Genomic DNA, 16,052 nt, shown 5'->3' with positions numbered 1-16,052 from the left:
AGCACAGTCCTGTTCACGATTGGAGGCACAGTGCCCTTTACTCAACGCCACTGAGGATATAGTGCGGATTTACTTTTCTGTTACACAGGTAGCTGTAAACAGCGACTTCGTGCGCTCGAAAGAATATTGATAAAGAAGTTCCAGGTACTTAACACGAACAGTTTAGTACACATGTTGGATAATATCACCAATGTAACTACCAACTTTCTATGCTTCTGAAACGTTAGTATTGAAGCCACCAATACGACCTGGATCGAAAGACCCAATCGACATCGCAGACGTTAGAATGGAGTACTAGTTCGCATGGAGAATGACAAGAGCGGGAATCGTTTCTGATCTATTTACAGAAACCAGAGAAAATGAATATCAGGATAGCTGATAGATGTTTGAATTCTAAACAACGGCGTATGAGTCGAATTTCTGCGCTAGTGTTACTCGTTCTATGAGAGAAAGCATGTCGCACTAGTTTATGAATATGCAGTGAATAATCAGATGGAAATAACTCTTCTATGTGCATTATTATATAAAAAAAGAAAACATGAATGTTATTTGTTCAGATAAATCATCAAATGTATTATAAGTAAAGCCACCAGCAAAGAATTAGTGTGTGTTAAAGCTAACTGATGAAGAAAGGAATAATCAGACGGGATCTAAGTTCAAATAATTCCTGAAAAAGTTACAAAGAACGACATTTTCTTTTCGCTTAGGCCTGTACCGCAAACTCGACCTATTCACTTCGATCGTTGCTTACCTATACGTTCCTTCTCTCATGTGCAGAGTCAGTAACTCCTCTGCTAACTATCCACTCAGATGTCACTTTTGGTACCCACAGGATCGTCGTAAAGTTGGGTTGCGTTCGTGAGATAAGTAAGCTCTCGTGACGTGTTAAGTATTGCATATCTTTGTGGACATGTCGGATAAGGTAGAACATGAACCAGCCGTGCGATTACGTATGGATAACTATGTGACCTCTCGAGATACTGTTGAGTAGTTAGTGCAGAATTCGTAGACACGAAAATTAAAGGAAGGGTCTATTCCATTCCGTCATCTACCACGCTGTAGACACTTCAGGGTGCCTTTTAGGCAGTTCTCCATTTTCAGTGAGAGAACTGAAATGTTGTTTTTCATTTGGTTTTGCCAATTGTGCTCATTAACTCATAGTATGATATAAGGATCGTCAAGCTTCCGCTAATAGTAGGCTGCATCTTCAGCTATAAAATAGCCTACTTCACTAATACGCATTGAATAGTATAATTTGTATCAGTTTCTCTTGCGACATAAGTCGCGCAGTAGGCCTGCGGGCAATATTAATAACTTAGCGCATCCTATCAGAGCATCGGATAGAACAACAATTTTACGACAGACTCTGCATGAACATTTTCTCTGATACTCTGATGATGAATCATGTCAGAAACATGTTATTAAAAAAGTTGTAAGAACACATAGGTTCTTTCTATTATTGATCTAAAGCGCTGAAAAGATAGTGCTCAGTTATTAGCATAATTTGAATATAATGATCTCAAACCTAGAGCGCAGAACGTTACAGTGTTTATCTATATTGATGAAAGTAATACACGTACCAATTATAACACACTGGAGCTTTGCCGAAGCACGGAAAGGTCAGTGTACAGAGGAAGAAATATGTGCTGGTAGGCATGAACACTAAAGTCAAGGCATATACTCTATCTGATCAAAAGTATCCTGACACACATACATAACGCAGAAGTTACCGCCAAATGTCACGAAAGGCGAACCCACCAGTATAAAAGTGACTTCGAACGTGGAGTAGTCATTGTATATCACCTGAGTAGCAAATCCATCAAGCACATTTCAACCCTTCTAAAGCTGCCTAAGTCACTTGTTAGTAAGGACCTCACGTTCAGACGGACAGGGATTGTCGACCATCCCGAAGGGTGGTTGCAAAATATCGCATGAAATCAACGGAAGGAATCACTTGTGAATTTCAAAGTGCTACCTGCAATCCATCTAGACCGTTGATTGTACATTGATCGAGCAGCTCCTCACAAGCCATATGTTTTTGTTGTCTATGCTAAGCGATGCTTAAGGTGGCGTAAAGGGCTACGTCACTGGACAGTGGAAGGCTGGAAACGGGTGATATGAAGGTGATGAATCACGCTACACGGTGTGGCAATCCGATGATAGTGTTTGTGTTTGGCGAATGCCTTAAGAACATTGCCTGACATCATGTGTTGCGCGAACAGTGAAGTAGGGAGAAGCTGGTTAGGGTCAGGGTGTGGTCCACTGATTGCGCTTCAGAAAACGCTAAGGGCAGAATAATGGGAACACACTTTACAGCATTGTGTGCTGCGTACATTACGGAGTCGATGATGGTATCAGCTTGACATTATACCCCGTCATAAAGGAGCAGCTGCAAGGCAATGGTTTTTGGAAAATAACACCTCTGAACTGGACTGGGCTATCCAGAATCACGACCTGAACCCAATGGAACATCTCTGGTATGAGTTAAAATGTCGATTTCGCTCCGGTCCCCAGCCTCCAACAACTGTACCTTCACTTGAGGAAGAATGGGCTGCCATTTCTCCACATATAAAATGAGCTTATGGCACCGATGGCTGGGAGGCCTCATCCGGAGAAGTTCGGACGCCAAGTGCAATTCTTATTTCAGTCGACACCACATGGGGCGACTTGTGCGCCGGTGATGAGGATGTAACACCCAGTCCACGAGGGGAGAAAATCTCCAACCCGGCCGGGAATCGAACCGGGCCCGCTGCATAGGAGCAAACACGTACCATCCAGCTATGCAGGCGGACTCTCCACAGATATTCAGGCGCGTCACTGAAAATGTTCCCAGCAGAGTTAAAGCCGTCATGAAGACGAAGGGTGGACGTAACCCATATTAATCTCCAGTAATAGGTGTCCGGATACTTTTGATTTGATATCGTACAGGTTGAATCATCTAAAACTAACATCCTTTTTATTTCGTGCATCGTTCGACACACCGAAACGAGGTCATTAGCATATTATAGCACACAGAAGGCAGCGTAATTTTGTTGCGTGCGTAATCCATATAACTCTTCAACCGAGGCACTGAAGCAAGTATGCTTTTTTTTTATGGCACGATAAACACTACTGGCCATTAAAAATGCCACACCAAGTAGAAATGCAGATGATAAACGGGTATTCATTTGACAAATATATTATACTAGAACTGATATGTGAGTACATTTTACGTAAATTGGGCGCATAGATCCTGAGAAATCAGTATCCAGAACAACCACCTCTGACCGTAATAACGGCCTTGATATGCCTGGGCATTGAGTCAAACAGAGCTTGGATGGCGTGTACAGGTACAGCTGCCCATGCAAATTCAACACGATACCACAGTTCATCAAGAGCAGTGACTGGCGTATTGTGACGAGCCAGTTGCTTGGCCATCATTGACCAGACGTTTTCAATTGGTGAGAGATCTGGAGAATGTGCTGGCCAGGGCAGCAGTCGACTATTTTTTGTACCCAGAAAGGACCGTACAGGACATGCAACATACGGTCGTGCATTATCCTGCTGAAATGTAGTGTTTCGCAGGGATCGAATGAATGGTAGAGCCACGGGTCGTTGTTGTTGTTGTTGTCTTCAGTCCTGAGACTGGTTTGATGCAGCTCTCCATGCTACTTTATCCTGTGCAAGCTTCTTCATCTCCCAGTACCTACTGCAACCTACATCCTTCTGAATCTGCTTAGTGTATTCATCTCTTGGTCTCCCTCTACGATTTTTACCCTCCACGCTGCCCTCCAATGCTAAATTTGTGATCCCTTGATGCCTCAGAACATGTCCTACCAACCGATCCCTTCTTCTAGTCAAGTTGTGCCACAAACTTCTCTTCTCCCCAATCCTATTCAATACCTCCTCATTAGTTACGTGATCTATCCACCTTATCTTCAGCATTCTTCTGTAGCACCACATTTCGAAAGCTTCTATTCTCTTCTTGTCCAAACTAGTAATCGTCCATGTTTCACTTCCATACATGGCTACACTCCAAACAAATACTTTCAGAAACGACTTCCTGATACATAAATCTATATTCGATGTTAACAAATTTCTCTTCTTCAGAAACGCTTTCCTTGCCATTGCCAGTCTACATTTTATATCATCTCTACTTCGACCATCATTATTTTGCTCCCCAAATAGCAAAACTCCTTTACTACTTTAAGTGTCTCATTTCCTAATCTAATTCCCTCAGCATCACCCGACGGGTCTTAACACATCTGAAATGTAACGTCCACTGTTCAAAGCGCCGTCAATGCGAACAAGAGGTGACTGAGACGTGTAACCAATGACACCTCATAACGTCACGCCGGGTGATACGCCAGTATAGCGATGACCAATACACGCTTCCAGTGTGCGTTCACCGCGATGTCGCGAAACACGGATGCGACCATCATGATGCTGTAAACAGAACCTGGATTCATCCGAAAAAAATGACGTTTTGCCATTCATGCACCCAGGTTCGTCATTGAGTACACCATCGCAGGCGCTCCTGTCTGTGATGCATCGTCAAGGGTAACCGCTGCCATGGTCTCCGAGCTGATAGTCCATGCTGCTGCAAACGTCGTCGAACTGTTCGTGAAGATGGTTCTTGTCTTGCAAATGTCCCCATCTGTTGACTCAGGGATCGAGACGTGGCTGCACGATAAGTTACAGCCATGCGGATAAGATGACTCTCATCTCGACTGCTAGTGATGCGAGTCCGTTGGGATCCAGCAGGGCGTTCCGTATTACCCTCCTGGACCCACCAATTCCAAAGTCTGCTAACAGTCATTGGATCTCTACCAACGCGAGCAGCAATGTCGCGATACGATAAACCGCAATCGTGATAGGCTACAATCCGACCTTGTCAAAGTCGGAAACGTGATGGTACGCCTCTCTCCTACTTACACGAGGCTTCACAGCAACGTTTCACCAGGCAACGCCGGTCAACTGCTGTTTGTGTGTGAGAAATCGCTTGGAAAATTTGGCCATGTAAGCACGTTGCAGGTGTCGCCACCGGCGCCAACCTTGTGTGAATGCTGTGAAAAGCTAATCATTTGCATATCACAGCATCTTCTTCCTGTCAGTTAAATTGCGCGTCTGTAGGATGTCACCTTCTTGGTGTAGCAATTGTAATGGCCAGTAGCGTATTTCTTCAGCAACATTCAAAACATCATAAAGGAGGAGTACAGTAATATAATGCTTCTTAATATTTGCCAATATTCTTGCTGTGTACAGGTATAACGGCGGAGCCTTGCATGGTAGCCGCACTTTGTTGTTTTTACATCTACATCTACGTGGATACTCCGCAAATCACACCCAAGAACCTTCACAGTTCTCTATTAATCCAATCTCCCATAAAGCGCGGAAAAAACGAACACCTATATCTTTCCGTGCGAGCTCTGATTTCCCTTATTTTATTATGGTGATCGTTTCTCCCTATGTAGGTCGGCGTCAACAAAATATTTTCGCATTCGCAGGAGAAAGTTGGTGGTTGAAGATTCGTGAGAAGATTCCACCGCAACTAAAAACGACACACTAACTGGTGTGGACTTGCTTGCGTCGACAGTACAAAGACGTCTGCTGCGGTTAGACTGATCACGCGCATGACGTTATGTCGCTTTCTATTACTCAGAAACTACAAGCAGCTCCGAATACAACGGAAAGAGAACAATGTGTTTGACCTGCTGAGAGGCAAAATTTATTGTTTTTGGACCAGCCACGTCTCATGGAGCAACAGTCGCGTGTATGGGCGTGTTGGGGAAGCGCTGCTTTTGTAGCGGCAACCTGACACACAAAACTATTGGGCAAATAACACCAAGTGCGACTCTTTGGATGCAACGTGCGATCTCGACTTTTATAACCTGAGGGCTTTCTGAACAGTTGCGGCTTCGTCAACATGTTTTACAGTTCCTTTCGAATAGTTGTTCACCTGAAGCTTATTCTTCGGCATTTCGCAATTTTAGTCATTTTTTTTAAAGAAAATAATATCTTCACAGTCCAGAAAATAAAGTTAAACGTATCTCCTCATTCGTCTACCTATTTTCCTCTGACAAGTGAAAGGGTGAATGAAACGAATTTTCTTTCGACAGCTGTTCACTTGCGGTTTCTTCTAAGGCAGTCCTCAATTTTAATCATTTTTTTAAAAACGAAAAGTATATATTCACTGTCCGGAAACTGCAGTTACACACTTCTCCTCTTTCAAGTATGTATTTTCCTCTGACGAGTACAGCCTTTTATACACTCCTGGAAATGGAAAAAAGAACACATTGACACCGGTGTGTCAGACCCACCATACTTGCTCCGGACACTGCGAGAGGGCTGTACAAGCAATGATTACACGCACGGCACAGCGGACACACCAGGAACCGTAGTGTTGGCCGTCGAATGGCGCTAGCTGCGCAGCATTTGTGCACCGCCGCCGTCAGTGTCAGCCAGTTTGCTGTGGCATACGGAGCTCCATCGCAGTCTTTAACACTGGTAGCATGCCGCGACAGCGTGGACGTGAACCGTATGTACAGTTGACGGACTTTGAGCGAGGGCATATAGTGGGCATGCGGGAGGCCGGGTGGACGTACCGCCGAATTTCTCAACACGTGGGACGTGAGGTCTCCACAGTACATCGATGTTGTCGCCAGTGGTCGGCGGAAGGTGCACGTGCCCGTCGACCTGGGACCGGACCGCAGCGACGCACGGATGCACGCCAAGGCCGTTGGATCCTACGCAGTGCCTTAGGGGACCGCACCGCCACTTCCCAGCAAATTAGGGACACTGTTGCTCCTGGGGTATCGGCGAAGACCATTCGCAACCGTCTCCATGAAGCTGAGCTACGGTCCCGCACACCGTTAGGCCGTCTTCCGCTCACGCCCCAACATCGTGCAGCCCGCCTCCAGTGGTGTCGCGATAGGCGTGAATGGAGGGACGAATGGAGACGTGTCGTCTTCAGCGATGAGAGTCGCTTCTGCCTTGGTGCCAATGATGGTCGTATGCGTGTTTTGCGCCGTGCAGGTGAGCGCCACAATCAGGACTGCATACGACCGAGGCATACAGGGCCAACACCCGGCATCATGGTGTGGGGAGCGATCTCCTACACTGGCCGTACACCTCTGGTGATCGTCGAGGGGCACTGAATAGTGCACGGTACATCCAAACCGTCATCGAACCCATCGTTCTACCATTCCTAGACCGGCAAGGGAACTTGCTGTTCCAACAGGACAATGCACGTCCGCATGTATCCCGTGCCACCCAACGTGCACTAGAAGGTGTAAGTCAACTACCCTGGCCAGCAAGACCTCCGGATCTGTCCCTCATTGAGCATGTTTGGGACTGGATGAAGCGTCGTCTCACGCGGTCTGCACGTCCAGCACGAACGCTGGTCCAACTGAGGCGCCAGGTGGAAATGGCATGGCAAGCCGTTCCACAGGACTACATCCAGCATCTCTACTATCGTCTCCATGGGAGAATAGCAGCCTGCATTGCTGCGAAAGGTGGATATACACTGTACTGGTGCCGACATTGTGCATGCTCTGTTGCCTGTGTCTATGTGCCTGTGGTTCTGTCAATGTGATCATGTGATGTATCTGACCCCAGGAATGTGTCAATAAAGTTTCCCCTTCCTGGGACAATGAATTCACGGTGTTCTTATTTCAATTTCCAGGAGTGTATTTGCTTTTCCTTTCGGGGCCAGGCAGCACACGTAGCAATTTGCCAGACTGTAGCCAGTTTTTCAGCGCCCTCTGTCCTACAGAACACTAAAACACTGGTCAATAGATCGTTACTTTCATACGTCGGAACGCACTGAACCTATGACATTTCTGTGATGGCAGCTCTAAACAGCACTGTGTAAATAGTGCCCATAACTTCTGACGAGCAGATATTGCCTCCCTATCTCAAACAAATAATTCCTGCGTTTCTAAATTAACACAGCTAACTGAAAAGTAGGGTTTCCATCTACCGACGTGTCCTCTGAATCTGCAGCCGGTCTATTTCTCAGTTACTCTTCGTAAATATACGATCTTCGTTTGGGCGACCGTGTATTTTCAGCTTGTTTTAATTGTTCTTTTTTTTATTAACGCACTCATTCCTGTCTGTATTTCTTTCTTTTTTAAATCTTCCATTTTTATTCTACTGTATCACACGACGAGGATTCAATAAATGAAATAACAAGAGCTTTTTAGGGTGTCGGATTCCTTCAGTTATTTTAATTTCTCGCCTGGGAGCAACGGTCGACAAAAGCGTTTGTGCGCAGCTACACGGATGGTGCATATGACGCGTCACATTCTCGAATTATCAGATGTAATGTGAATGAACTGGAGAAAATATGGTTAACATAAATTCATGTCATGTCACAGAAACCGCTGCGAGTCTTGCGGATAAAATTTGGTAACAGCAGGACATATGTGCAAGATAGATAACGTTGCTCAGGGGTCAAACATTACCAGTACTGGTAATAATGTGTACATTAGTGAAGGCCTGATTAATGATAACTGTCGCACTCGCCTTAGCAGTGTTGCTAATAAGCTTATCATCTCTAAAGGTGTGATATCATTCACTGGCAACTACACAGCCTATTTCAGACGCCGCACCGATGTCGTTTCATGCAGCCTGCAGTTCCGTATCTGGCCTTCAAAAACAACACGCGACATTTTTGTATTCTCTACCTCGCTGTGCACAAGCAGAAAGAGAATGAAGAGGACCTTTTTTGTGGGAAATTCAGTGTAGTTCATTTTTTGTACTGGGGTATGTTTTCGCTAGATGCCACGGTTTTCGAGTTGTTCAAGGAAAACGAACAAAAGTAACCTTCAAACGCACCTCCACATCCACAGTCAGATTTTCTAGTATAAAGATTTCCAACTTCTCGAACTGTTCCCGATATTCGGCCTTTTTTGGTCTCTACTGATTGGGCTGTTAAGGCACCAGGACAGCTGGCTATTTCGTTAACATTATTAATTTAAATGTGCCTATGAGGGTAGTGAAAGAAAAACGACTTTTGTAAACGTTACGCTAGAAGGTTGATAAGTTAGATCCAAACTTAATCACTACAAGCACAATAGTTTCGCAGTCGGAAGGGCTGACGAATTCAACGATGAAATTGTTTGTTTACGCTGTTAAAATTCACAAAGTTGCTATGTAAAATTTATACAAACCTCAATTTTACAATTTGTAATTGCTCGACTAAGCAGGAGGTTAATGAAACCAGTCACAGAAGGTAAGAAAGGTCAGATATGGAGAATAATTAATTTAGCCGCCAATTTTTGAACAGTGGTAGAAGGGAGTGCCACGAACAACGTACTTAACATCGTGCTCGTTCATGCCCGAGGGTCGGAGGCTCTGAAGGCTCTGAGCACTATGGGACTCAACTGCTGTGGTCATTAGTCCCCTAGACTTAGAACTACTTAAACCTAACTAACCTAAGGACATCACACACATCCATGCCCGAAGCAGGATTCGAACCTGCGACCGTAGCAGTCGCACGGCTCCGGACTGCGCGCCTAGAACCGCGAGACCACCGCTGCCGGCAAGGGTCGGAGTGGGGCTGCATTTCAAGCTAACATTTGTACTTTTTTTAAACTCAAAAACCACGGCCTCTAGTGAAAATATATCTCAGTACAAAATGTAACTACATCAAATTTACTACAAAAGATCCTGTTCATTTTTTTTCTGTAGCGCGTAGCGAGCGAGAGAATATGAAAATCTTGTCAGTGGTTTTTGAACGCCAGATGTCGGTAGGGGACAGCTGAATCACCACGTATACAGGGTGTTACAAAAAGATTCGGCCAAACTTTCAGAAAACATTCCTCACACACAAATAAAGGAAAGATGTTATGTGGACATGTGTCCGGAAACGCTTAATTTCCATGTTAGAGCTCATTTTAGTTTCTTCCACCTACGCTCAATGGAGCACGTTATCATGGTTCCATACGGGATACTCTACCTGTGCTGCTAGAACATGTGCCTTTACAAGTACGACACAACATGTGGTTCATGCACGATGGAACTCCTGCACATTTTAGTAGAAGTTTTCGTACGTTTCTCAACAACAGATTCGGTGACCGATGGATTGGCAGAGGCGAACCAATTCCATGGCCTCCACGCTCTCCTGACCTCAACCCTCTTGACTTTCATTTATGGGGGCATTTGAAAGCTCTTGACTACGCAACCCCGGTACCAAATGTAGAGACTCTTTGTGCTCGTATTGTGGACGGCTGTGATACAATACGCCATTCTCCAGGGCTGCATCAGCGCATCAGGGATTCCATGCGACGGAGGGTGGATGCATGTATCCTCGCTAACGGAGGACATTTTGAACATTTCCTGTAACAAAGTGTTTGAAGTCACGCTGGTACGTTCTGTTGCTGTGTGTTTCCATTCCATGATTAACGTGATTGGAAGAGAAGTAATAAAATGAGCTCTAACATGGAAAGTAAGCGTTTCCGGACACAAGTCCACATAACATATTTTCTTTCTTTGTGTGTGAGGAATGTTTCGTGAAAGTTTGGCCGTACCTTTTTGTAACACCCTGTATACGCTCCCGAAGAAAACGTTCTCTTTGTCTGATAGTCACAGAGCTTCTACATAGTTTTTCCCTCCTCAGGTGGCCATGAAGATGCACAACAGTGACATTATATTCAACCAGCAACATACGTCAACTGTTGTGGCACTTCGGGTGGCAGGTACTGAACTTGCTTCCCGATGGCCCAGATTTGTCATTGAACGACTTCGACCTCTTCGGACTACTGAAGTTCTTGTGTTGGAGGCAATTCACAGACTGCAAGCTGTTATCACGCAGGCTTTACATAAGTAGTATGAAACGTCCCCTAAGAACAATTGTACACGACTGTGCTTAAACTGACACACAATATTTTTAGCGCAACGCAATCTGACTTCCAAAAATCCCTACGAAAGAATGGCCCTGACTAACATTAACCTATACGTTTCACAAATCACTTACCTCACAAAAATCTTCGTTACTCAAGCTACTGCAATACAGCGAGCGCCACTACTGCCAGCTAAATAAAAGATTCAAACTACGGAAGTCACTAACTACTGAGGCACAGTTAGCAAATGAAAGGTTTTAATAGAGAACAAACAATGTTTTTACCTTAATAGTCATAATATATATATCAGTTCATGACACCAATTCTTACAAATTTCAAAACTCCGCCATCTCTCTCCCCACGTCCACCACTGCTGGAGGCTCACCTCCAACTGCGCAACGCTACGTGCTGTTAGCATCCAGCTGCCGCTGCCCAACACTACAATGGCGAGTATTACAACAATGCCAACCAGCCACAGACTGCACACGGCACAGCCAGTGATTTTCATACAGAGCGCTACGTGGCGGCGGCGTTACCAATTAAAAAAAAAACCTATACATCCTACTTACAGTAGATATAAATTTCGAGATTCTAAAGATGATAGCTCAGTACAGTAACACAATGTCTACTTGTCGTTTATACTGCATGTAATATGAGCGTCCATATTAATGGCCTCATGACCTTCACAACAGAATACGTTGTCCTCAGAACCACAGATGCTCAAAGCGACCTGCCTGAATGTCCAAACATTTCGCAACCCGCCGTATCATACAGCTCTGGTTCGTTTGCAGCAAAGCTATGTCCACTGTAACAAGAGCAGCATGAACACGCGCTACCAATTCTTCCACATTCGTCGGCGGAATGGAGTACACGTGCGTCTCCAGATGTCCTCACAGGAAGAAATCCACGGGATTTAGGTCAGCTGAACACTGTGACCATCCAAATGGACCTCCACATCCGAGCCATTTCCCTGGAAATGTTCTGTCCAAATACTGTTGAACATTAATTCCAGAGTGTGGAGGTGCACCATAACATTGGAACCATATCCTCTTCCAGACATATAGTGGACCATCTTCCAGCGCATAAGCAGATAGTTTAAGAGGAATGCATGATACCTTCATGCACCCAACCGGTCAGGCAACATGTAGGGGCCCAAATCCCTGTCACCCAATATTCCTACCCAGACGCCGATACCAAAGCAAACTTGATATCCAAGGTTGCGGGTGACCTCACAGCAGTGGTGGGCATTGTGCAAATTGAAGACACCCTCACGAGCGAATGCTGGCCATATTACGGTGTTCACGAATTCATGGTTGGCTTCCTGTTGTTGCCTGAACCATTCACAGAACTGCATCCACTGATAGCGATCTGCGGGATGCAGGTGGTGCGTGAAAGCATAATGATAGGGGTGCAGCTCATGCTCGTGCAGCACGTTAACGTCCGTGCGTCGCAAGACACGCGACTGCCGTGCTACGCTGCTTGTACTTCGCTGAAGTTCTTGGTGTATGACCTCCAGAATAGTTCTGGAGAACGATGAGTCCACGGACGACCTCTGTCACGCAGTGGTGGAAGGAGAAAACCTGAATCCCCAAGGCGCAGCTCCTGACGACGTAACACATTTTGATCTGGATGGCGTCGACGAGGATTTCTAGCAGCACATTCACGAGCGGCAATATCAGCCCGAGTGTCAAATGCACTAAAGACCAGACGTATATCCACATATTCATCGCTTGTGTATGCCATACGTCTGCCACATTGGTTTAGATGTTTACAATGAGAAAATTCGATACATGTACACATGTATCGAGTCTGTCGCAGGCGAAATTACTCCACAGGCAACCAGTTCCTGTCCGGTGGACAGGGAAACAGTATAACTACGCACTTCGTCCTGCGAGCTGTTCCACCCAACGCACCTTACCCATCTGACAGATATTGTTCTGCATGATTCATCCCAATACCGCTAATTGTGAAATGCCGGGTTTCGAATTACTCTGTTTCACTAACGATAATAGACATGAGGTTTCCACAATCAAATGGTTCAAATGGCTCTGAGCACTATGGGACTTAACATCTGTGGTCATCAGTCCCCTAGAACTTGGAACTACTTAAACCTAACTGACCTAAGGACATCACACACATCCATGCCCGAGGCAGTATTCGAACCTGCGACCGTAGCGGTCACGCGGTTCCAGACTGTAGCGCCTAGATCCGCACGGCCACACCGGTCGGCTTTCCACAATCCCATCGATAGAATAATAATAACAATAATAATAGTAATACATTGAGATACGCATTAAATAGCATGCGGTTACCAACCTGTGTTGAAAGACATAATTAGTTGGACCATGGTGATAACACGTACAAATCGTAAGTGAGTTGGGCACTATTCGAAAAGCACGTTACTAGTTCTGCTGGTAAAGTAGGCCCTAAGAAATGTAATGAACCTGAACGACGCAAGAATAGTAGTTGGTACTAATCTATGGGACCATTGGAAGAGGGTACAAAGAAAACAGGTTTCACAACTAGTAGATGAAGTATATACACTCCATCTTCAGGCCACAAGTGGCCCATCGGGACCATCTGACCGCCGTGTCATCCTCAGTGAGTAAGTGGATAGGAGGGGCGTGTGGTCAGCACACCACAATCCCAGCCGTTATGATGGTTTTCTTTGACCGGAGCCGCTACTGTTCGGTCGAGTAGTTCCTCAATTGACATCACGAGGCTGAGTGCACCCCGAAAAACGGCAACAGCGCATGGTGGCCTGGACGGTCACTCATCCAACTGCCGGCCACGCCCGACAGCCCTTCACTTCGGTGATCTCACGAGAATCGTTGTATCCACTGCGGCAGTAGATGAAGTGGTGCGAATACATTCATGCTTACGACGGAGAAAGGACTGACCAATCTTCCATTTCTGCGACTGTAGTATGTAAGTGCAAATGCTTTCTAAGGACCTGCTGCAATCGCTGTTGACGATTAAGATGCCAGATACCGCGTACCACGTGTACGACATTTACCAAATAAAAAACATTCGCCTCGACCCAGGATCGAACCATCTACCTCGTGCATACTAACCCAAAACTCTAGCCACTGCACCAACTGTACAACTCCTCTACTTTGTTCTGATAAAGACACTTACCGTACATATGGTTGCAGTGATGCCAGATTGCCACTCTTTAATGTCATTTTTCTGCCGGATGTACTCGCCAGACGAAATTTTGTGACATACATTTTTTTATCGCTGGCATGTGAGGAGTCGCGCTGCGAAGCCCGAGTGCGCGAATTTCGCTTCTCCCTGTATTCTTTGTATGTGTGTGTAACAATAATGCATATTTTGTAAATGTCAGTATTGCTATAAATTTATTAAATGTCGTCGTCAATTGCCATGAATCCTCTTAGACTAGCATCCAACTCTCTTTGATGATTAATCTAATCCGTCACAATATCGTCACTGATTGCACCTAGAAACACAAAAAAAGTCTCATCAGCAGTCAGCACAAGCCTAAAATTAATATTATAGTACAAGATAAAAAATGAACTACTACTACCTCCATATCTGACCCTCATCAATTGGTGGCATTTCCCATGAACTCACACTGGAGAAAGGTGCCATGCCTTAGCAGGGGATGAAGAATGGGTCATTCAGTTGAGTCTCTGCAGCTACAGCGACAGCCCAATCTCCAACAGTCATATCATCATTGCTAGCACCTGGAACGAAACAAGAACTTTTCATGAGCAACGCATGTTAGCGACAATTGTTGTAGAAGAAACAGAAATATCACATACTACACATGTATGCGTTTGTTATCATTAGGACCCCGTCCCTGAGAATTCATACTAGAGAATGGCGTCATAGCATAGGATGGGTAAATCTCGGTATCAGTATTAGAGATTTGTCTCATGTTATGCTTGGGAAATGTTAGCGAATCAGACATCTCTCATCTATAATATTATCTAAGTCTCCAGAAAAATAATAATAGTTCATAAACATATTATGCATGTATAGTTATATACGTAATCCTCTTATGTGAATTACTAATACTTCTTATGGAACTGAGTGCCTATACTCTGAATAATGCCCTGGGAGACCACATTATCGTCATGAGGGACCTGATCAACCCTAAGTATCTCTATATAAAGCCACAAAAACAAATATATCATGCACACACACACACACACACACACACACACACACACACACACACACAGTGAGAGAGAGAATTTTTTTTTCCTCACCCTCATATGCAGCTGGAGCTGCAGGTGAACTGGGCATTGGTTCAACTTCACGCATAGGTTGGGAAGTGAATAGTCATAGAGTTATGATTGACTTCATCCATCCCCATTTGCACAACCATACTGAAAAATTCTGCAAGAGGAAAAAGGTATTTCATTAGGTATCCATGCCCTTATTATCTGCTCACATAGAGAGAATATATATATCAGAAAAGTGTGCTTACAATAACAAAATTCGTCTATTATTTCCCGATTAGACCTTCTAATGTGCAGATAAATGTATTCGCAAATGCGAGTAATAACAGCCATCAGCTGTAGAATGAATTGATGACAATGAAAATTTGTGACGGACTGGAACTCGAACCCGGATTTGCCGCTTATCACGAGCGGTCACCTTTACCATTTTTTAAAATCTCATTTTGTTCTATATCGTTCATTGAATTTGTTCGTTGCGGACGTCCGATGACACCCGTGTAGATTGTTCGTTGATCCGTTCACTGAGTTTTTTTATTACAGAGGGTACCTAAACCCTCTGACCGAACACGCTGAGCTACCGCGCCGGCAAACCATTTGGCTATCCGTGCACGACTCACCGCTACACCCAAACTTGCATATGTCGGCAACTAAGCGACTACGACCTGGACTCGTACATCCATTATGAGTATTCCCGTACAGGTCAGACGTTGTACGTGAAAGTCACTTGCCCTGTACCGGCAGAGAAATACGATATTGTAGTGCCTTTGATATTCTGATTAGGATGCAAAGTTCCTTTGGACATGCATGCATGCCAGCATGCATGCATAAAAGAATCGCGGTATCTATGAATTAGGGCACTTGCTTATCCCTGTATCATCACAGACAATACCAGAATGACGCCTCATGTCTGCCGTAAACGTTCATACTCTCACTGTTAATGCTGTCAGGGGTCATACTAGGCCCGAAGTAATTTATGGCATGGAAGCGCTTCTTATTTACAGCTGGGAAACTGGATATATCC

This window comes from Schistocerca gregaria, chromosome 2 (assembly GCF_023897955.1).
Source record: "Schistocerca gregaria isolate iqSchGreg1 chromosome 2, iqSchGreg1.2, whole genome shotgun sequence".
Classification (NCBI taxonomy): Eukaryota; Metazoa; Arthropoda; class Insecta; order Orthoptera; family Acrididae; genus Schistocerca; species Schistocerca gregaria.
This window is presented reverse-complemented; position numbering follows the sequence as displayed.